Source organism: Oncorhynchus gorbuscha, unplaced genomic scaffold, assembly GCF_021184085.1.
Source record: "Oncorhynchus gorbuscha isolate QuinsamMale2020 ecotype Even-year unplaced genomic scaffold, OgorEven_v1.0 Un_scaffold_5453, whole genome shotgun sequence".
NCBI classification, from domain to species: domain Eukaryota; kingdom Metazoa; phylum Chordata; class Actinopteri; order Salmoniformes; family Salmonidae; genus Oncorhynchus; species Oncorhynchus gorbuscha.
The window spans coordinates 1,284-8,534 of NW_025749256.1; the positions used below are offsets into that span (position 1 = coordinate 1,284).

General features: G+C 42.5%; 1 pseudogene; it reads left to right on the forward strand.

The window, feature by feature from the left end:
- The first annotated feature begins 269 nt into the window (after positions 1 to 269).
- Positions 270 to 6,738, forward strand: LOC124029087 (annotated as a pseudogene).
- Positions 6,739 to 7,251: the final 513 nt, after the last annotated feature.

Genomic DNA, 7,251 nt, shown 5'->3' on the forward strand with positions numbered 1-7,251 from the left:
GTCTAGGCCACCCGGAGACTTGTTTGCTAGTTTCAGGAACAGTCCATGTTACCACAAAGACTCAACGGTTAATTTGAAGAAAAACAAATTTATATTTTTAAATGGTTATGATAGTCATTGTATTACAATAACTATTTTCATCTATAACCGTCGGTTCCATGGTGGTATGTTAATTGTGCCAGCCTAGTTATATGTACTCAAATCGCATGTATCCCAATTAGAAGACCATATATCATGTTTGGTTCAATGCATATGAGCTACGTTCATAGTTCAATGTTTCTCACAAAACATCATTGTTACTTTGATGGCAGAAAAAAGTCCTAGGTCCATAAACTCCCGTCTCCAGCTGAGTGATGAAGAGCGGTAAATATGTTCTGGGATACAAGCAGTCCCAGAAGATGATCCGCCAGGGAAAAGCCAAGCTGGTCATCCTGGCCAACAAACACCTGCCCTCAGGTAACTAAGGCCTACATTTATTTAGTATTAGCTAAAGTTAAGGACATTATCACTATAACCCTTTCACACCTAACATGGTGAGCTAAAGTTTATACCTTGCTAGCCTTGGATTTATTCATTAGTTGAATTCTGTTGCAAAACGTTTTGCAATGGAAAACGTTTACTCAAACAGAAAATGTTCTGCAATGAAATCATGTTATTATTGGACATTCATGTATCTCTCACATTTGGTTCCTAGAGTTTAACAGTTTCCATTGCAAAACCTGTACTAATTTGCTGTGCGTCTCCGAAAACACCTGAAAAATCCTGTCGGCTGCAACTGTTAAAGCAAGTTAAAACAGTTTACATTAAGTGTGTGTTTTGATTTGATATGACAGTAGGGGGATTCATGTTTCTATAAAGCGTATCGCTATTGAGAATTGATTCACGTTTGGATGGAGTTTTTGGCTGTTTTGGCTTCCAGAGCCACTTGTCCCTTTAAACAGAACAGGTAAGGTCCCTATAAGGAGTAATGTTAGCCTCCTTTGGTTCTTTATTGGACTAGGCATGGTGGACTTCTTCCTTAATGGGATTCCTGTAATCCCATATGTTACCAGCAACATGTACAGTGTTGGTTTCATGAGATGAAATAAAAGATCCCAGAAATGTTCCATATCCACAAAAAGCTGATTTCTGTCTACATCCCTGTTAGCATTTCTCCTTTGCCAAGATAATCCATCCATCTGACAGGTGTGGCATACCAGGAAGCTGATTAGACAGCATGAATACCTAGGATAGGATAAGTAATCCTTCTCACCCCCCTTTAAGATTTAGATGCACTATTGTAAAGTGACTGTTCCACTGGATGTCATAAGGTGAATGCACCAATTTGTAAGTCGCTCTGGATAAGAGCGTCTGCTAAATGACTTAAATGTAATGTAATGATCATTACAAAGGTGCACGTTGTGCTGGGGACGATAAAAGGCCTCTCTAAAATGTGCACTTTTTTCACAACACAATGCCACAGATGTCTCAAGTTGAGGTAGCGTGCAATAGGAATGCTGACTGCAGGAATGTCCACAGAGCTGCTGCCAGAGGAATTGAACGTTCCTTTCTCTCCCAAGCCGCCTCCGATGTTTTAGAGAACTTGGCGATGCGTCCAACAGGCCTCCGCAGACCACGTGTATGGCGTCGTGGCGAGAGGTTTGCTGATGTCAATGTTGTGAACAGTGTCCCATGGTGGGGTTATGGTATGGGCCGGCATAAGCTATGGACAACGAACAGAATTGCATTATACCGATGGCAATGTCAATGCAGAGATGCGTGACGAAATCCTGAGGCCCATTATCGCCACCGTCCCTTATGTTTCAAGCTTGATAATGCGGCACCATGTCACAAGGGTCTGTACGATTCTGAAGCTGAAAATGTCAGTTCTTCCATGGCCTGCATACTCACCGGGCATGTCACACATTGAGCACGTTTGGATCAGCGTGTACGAGGCAGATGGTGGTCACACCAGATTCTGGTCTTCAGCTCGTCACCTGTGACAAACGAATGATATGTTTTCCCGGTCATGTAAATCCATAGCTGAAGGTCTAATACATTTTATTTCGCCTGACTGATTTTCCTTTTGAATTGTAACTCAACAGAATTGTTGCATGTTGCGCTTATTTTTGTTCAGTGTATATAACCTCTTGATTACTTTTAAATTCAGAAAGCCGGCGTTGTTTCCATCAAGTTAATTTGAACCCATGTGGAATTGGTGTCTGCTCAGTAGAATATTTTTGTTAAATTGTGCATTCATAAAGTATTCAGACCCCTTGACTTTTTCCATGTCACCGATGACACGCCAAATGAATACCACCAATCAGAGACCACTATGACACACCAAATGAATACCACCAATCAGAGACCACTATAATGACACACCAGATGACCACCAATCAGGATGATGACCACCAATCAGAGACTACTATGATGACACACCAGATTACCACCAATCAGAGACTACTATGATGACACGCCAAATGAATACCACCAATCAGAGACCACTATGACACACCAAATGAATACCACCAATCAGAGACCACTATGACACACCAAATGAATACCACCAATCAGAGACCACTATAATGACACACCAGATGACCACCAATCAGGATGATGACACACCAGATTACCACCAATCAGAGACTACTATGATGACACACCAAATGATGACCACCAATCGGAGACCACTATGATGATGATGACCACCAGCCCTACGGCCAGACAACTATGATGATGATGACCACCAATCGGAGACACTATGATGATGATGACCACCAATCAGGGAACAGCTATGATGATGATGACCGCAATCGGAGACAGCTATGATGATGATGACCACCAATGGGGCAGCTATCTTGATGATGACCGCAATCGGAGGTCACTATGATGATGATGACCACCAATCGGAGACAACTATGATGATGATGACCACCAATCGGAGACACTATGACACACCAGATGTGTTTGAAGGGGTTGGTTTTATGTCTTGTACAGCCTCTTAAGGGAAAGTAATCCAACAGTAACTGAAAGTAATCAGATTACATCCCTAGGTTAAGCGTTACGGTACTGATTTAAGTAACTGTAATGGAGTTCATTTGAGTAAATACCCAACCCTGGTGTAATCCTAGGAATAGTTCCATGTGTTTGAAGGGTTGTTTTTCAGCCTCTGAAGGAAATTTCCAAAAGTAACTGAAAGTAATCAGATTACGTTACTGAGTTAATTTACATTATTGATTAAAGTAACTAATGGCGTTCATTTAGAAAGTAACCTACCCTTGTGTAATCCTAGGAATAGTTCCATTCCTACTTCAATGAACGTTTTCAAATAGTTAGATATTGAAGAATTTGCATGTCAAGCGTTGCTTGTGCGTTCGTATGGGCAGGTTAATTTTTGTTTTATATACTCCTCCTACAAAGGCACACCTGTATTGGTCTGCTTGCAGGTGTGTAAGAACAGGAGGAAAATTCAAATGAGGGCTGACTTTGTTACTTGCTGCAGCTGCAGTTGGTCGTTCAGCAATCAGACACCTTGAGAAAACAACCGAGACAACTACAGCATTAGACTGAAGGGATAGTAGCTTAGTGTAGCTTGTCCTCGTGTTGCTTCCCCCATACACGCAGAAGGATAACGTTTCATTAGTGTAGCTTGTCCTCGTGTTGCTTTCCCCATACACGCAGAAGGGATAACGTTTCAGTAGATGTGGCTTGTCCTCGTGTTGCTTTCCCCCATACGATAACGCCACAGAGGGATAACGTTTCGATTAGTGTAGCTTGTCCTCGTGTTGCTTTCCCCTCAGAAGGGATAACGCTTTCATTAGGTGTAGCTTGTCCTCGCACGCAGAAGGGACGTTTCATTAGTGTAGCTTGTCCTCGTGTTGCTTTCCCCTCATACACGCAGAAGGGATAACGTTTCATTAGTGTAGCTTGTCCTCGTGTTGCTTTCCTCATACACGCAGAAGGGATAACGTTTCATTAGTGTAGCTTGTCCTCGTGTTGCTTTCCTCATACACGCAGAAGGGATGTTTCATTAGTGTAGCTTGTCCTCGTGTTGCTTTCCCCTCATACACGCAGAAGGGATAACGTTTCATTAGTGTAGCTTGTCCTCGTGTTGCTTTCCCCTCATACACACAGAAGGGACGCTTTCATTAGTGTAGCTTGTCCTCGTGTTGCTTTCCCTCATACACGCAGGAAGGGATAACGTTTCATTAGTGTAGCTTGTCCTCGTGTTGCTTTCCCTTACACGCAGAAGGGATAACGTTTCATTAGTGTAGCTTGTCCTCGTGTTGCTTTCTCCTCATACACGCAGAAGGGATAATGTTTCATTAGTGTAGCTTGTCCTCGTGTTGCTTTCCCCTCATACACGCAGAAGGGATAACGTTTCATTAGTGTAGCTTGTCCTCGTGTTGCTTTCCCCTCATACACGCAGAAGGGATAACGTTTCATTAGTGTAGCTTGTCCTCGTGTTGCTTTCCCCCATACACGCAGAAGGGATAACGTTTCAGTAGTGTAGCTTGTCCTCGTGTTGCTTTCCCCCCATACACGCAGAAGGGATAACGTTTCATTAGTGTAGCTTGTCCTCGTGTTGCTTTCCCCTCATACACGCAGAAGGGATAACGTTTCATTAGTGTAGCTTGTCCTCGTGTTGCTTTCCCCTCATACACGCAGAAGGGATAACGTTTCATTAGTGTAGCTTGTCCTCGTGTTGCTTTCCCCTCATACACGCAGAAGGGATAACGTTTCATTAGTGTAGCTTGTCCTCGTGTTGCTTTCCCCTCATACACGCAGAAGGGATAACGTTTCATTAGTGTAGCTTGTCCTCGTGCTGCTTTCCCTCATACACACAGAAGGGACGTTTCATTAGTGTAGCTTGTCCTCGTGTTGCTTCCCTCATACACGCAGAAGGGATAACGTTTCATTAGTGTAGCTTGTCCTCGTGTTGCTTTCCCCTCATACACGCAGAAGGGACGTTTCATTAGTGTAGCTTGTCCTCGTGTTGCTTCCTCATACACGCAGAAGGGATAATGTTTCATTAGTGTAGCTTGTCCTCGTGTTGCTTCCCCTCATACACGCAGAAGGGATAACGTTTCATTAGTGTAGCTTGTCCTCGTGTTGCTTTCCCCTCATACACGCAGAAGGGATAACGTTTCATTAGTGTAGCTTGTCCTCGTGTTGCTTTCCCTCATACATGCAGAAGGGATAACGCTTTCATTAGTGTAGCTTGTCCCTCGTGTTGCCCCTCATACACGCAGAAGGGATAACGTTTCATTAGTGTAGCTTGTCCTCGTGTTGCTTTCCCTCATACACGCAGAAGGGATAACGTTTCATTAGTGTAGCTTGTCCTCGTGTTGCTTTCCCTCATACACGCAGAAGGGATAACGTTTCATTAGTGTAGCTTGTCCTCGTGTTGCTTTCCCCTCATACACGCAGAAGGGATAACGTTTCATTATTAGTGTAGCTTGTCCTCGTGTTGCTTTCCCTCATACACGCAGAAGGGATAACGTTTTCATTGGTGTAGCTTGTCCTCGTGTTGCTCTCATACACGCAGAAGGGATAACGCTTTCATTAGTGTAGCTTGTCCTCGTGTTGCTTCCCTCATACACGCAGAAGGGATAACGTTTCATTAGTGTAGCTTGTCCTCGTGTTGCTTTCCGCTCATACACGCAGAAGGGATAACGCTTCATTAGTGTAGCTTGTCCTCGTGTTGCTTTCCCTCATACACGCAGAAGGGATAACGTTTCATTAGTGTAGCTTGTCCTCGTGTTGCTCCATACACGCAGAAGGGATAACGTTTCATTAGTGTAGCTTGTCCTCGTGTTGCTTTCCTCATACACGCAGAAGGACGCTTTCATTGAATGGTAACGTAGATAACCTTGTATTGTTTGTTCAGAATTTTGCTGCCTGCATTTCCTGTGTCGTATTTGTCTAAAAGGTATTTGTCCTTCCTCAGGAAGTTCCTGTTTTCCCCCATACACACACAGGATCATGTTTCATTCCACAACATACCTTTTATCAAAGTATGCCCACGTGTGTATTTGTCCTTCCTCAGGAAGTCTGAAGTGGAGTACTACGCCATGTTGGCCAAGACAGGCGTCCATCACTACAGTGGGAACAACATCGAAAGCTGGGCACGGCCTGTGGGAAGTACTTCAGGGTGTGCACCCTGGCCATCATCGACCCCGGTGAGTGTCCAATCAGACTGCCTGTTTACCACGCCTATTCTGTTGATGGATAGTCTGCAGACAATCCTTTAGCAGTGAGCAGTTTGATACTGTTTTTCTTTTATTCATTCATAGCATTGTTTTCAAAGATGACATGAACATCTTTACAGAGAATTATAGAAATGTATGAATGAAGAATAAACGAATCATTTACTACTAAATTACATGTTTGAGTTAATCATTTTGTGAATGTGTAGGTGTAGATATTTTTAAGTTTCACTGATGCTCACAAATTTGCCCGTTTGTAAATTTTTGCACCTGGTGGCTCTACGATTATGTGCCCACAGCACGTCACTAGATAAACACCCAATGAACCATTTACCTGAACTGACTGCTTTAGCCAGTTGCATCATTGGTGTCAATGACTTAGTTCCTCTGAAGTTAATGAAGTGAGTGTTAAGTATATCTTGTATGCTAAATATAGTGTTCTATTTCCAGGTGATTCTGACATCATCAGGAGTATGCCAGACCAGCCGCAGGGGGAGAAGTAGACATTTCACACTCAATGTTAAAAAATAAACTGTTTTCTATGGTCTTTTTTGGTCTGTCTTTCTTAGTGTGCATATGATAAACATTTAACTACTTATTCTATGCTGTAGGCTGTGTCAAATCAAATTCTTATTTGTCACATACACACGGTTAGCAGATGTTAATGCGAGTGTAGCGAAATGCTTGTGCTTCTAGTTCCGACAATGCAGTGATAACCAACAAGTAATCTAACTAACAATTCCAAAACTACTGTCTTATACACAGGTGTAAGGATAAGGAACATGTAAATATGGATATATGAATGAGTGATGGTACATACAGTAGATGGTACAGTATATACATATGAGATGAGTGTAGACAAAGTAAACAAAGTGGCATAGTTAAAGTGGCTAGTGATACATGTGTTAACATAAGGATGCAGTCGATGATGTAGAGTACAGTATATACATATGCATATGAGATGAATAATGTAGGGTAAGTAACATTATATAAGGTAGCATTGTTTAAAGTGGCTAGTGATATATTTACATCATTTCCCATCAATTCCCATTATTAAAAT